The sequence below is a fragment of the Elephantulus edwardii genome, unplaced genomic scaffold, assembly GCF_000299155.1.
Source record: "Elephantulus edwardii isolate Elephantulus edwardi_28Jun2011 unplaced genomic scaffold, EleEdw1.0 scaffold00089, whole genome shotgun sequence".
NCBI lineage: Eukaryota > Metazoa > Chordata > Mammalia > Macroscelidea > Macroscelididae > Elephantulus > Elephantulus edwardii.
Genome location: NW_006399839.1, coordinates 7,796,825 through 7,797,073, shown reverse-complemented (window position 1 = coordinate 7,797,073; position 249 = coordinate 7,796,825).

Below are 249 nucleotides of genomic sequence, written 5' to 3'. Positions count from 1 at the left end.
CCCGCCCCGCCCCAGCGAGCGTAGACACGCCCCTTCCTTGCAGAAGCCCCGCCCCACGCACTTTTGAACCATCTCTTTCTCCAGGCTCCCTAGCTAAACTTTCCTGCCCTAGGATGGCCCCGCCCACTCTTCCCCTCCCTCCGCCCATGGCTCAGCCCCGCCCCAGTACACTTAGACACGCCCCTTTCCTGTGCGAAGCCCCGCCCCGCGCTCCCTAGAGCCACTATTTTCTCCAGCCTCCCAACTGAG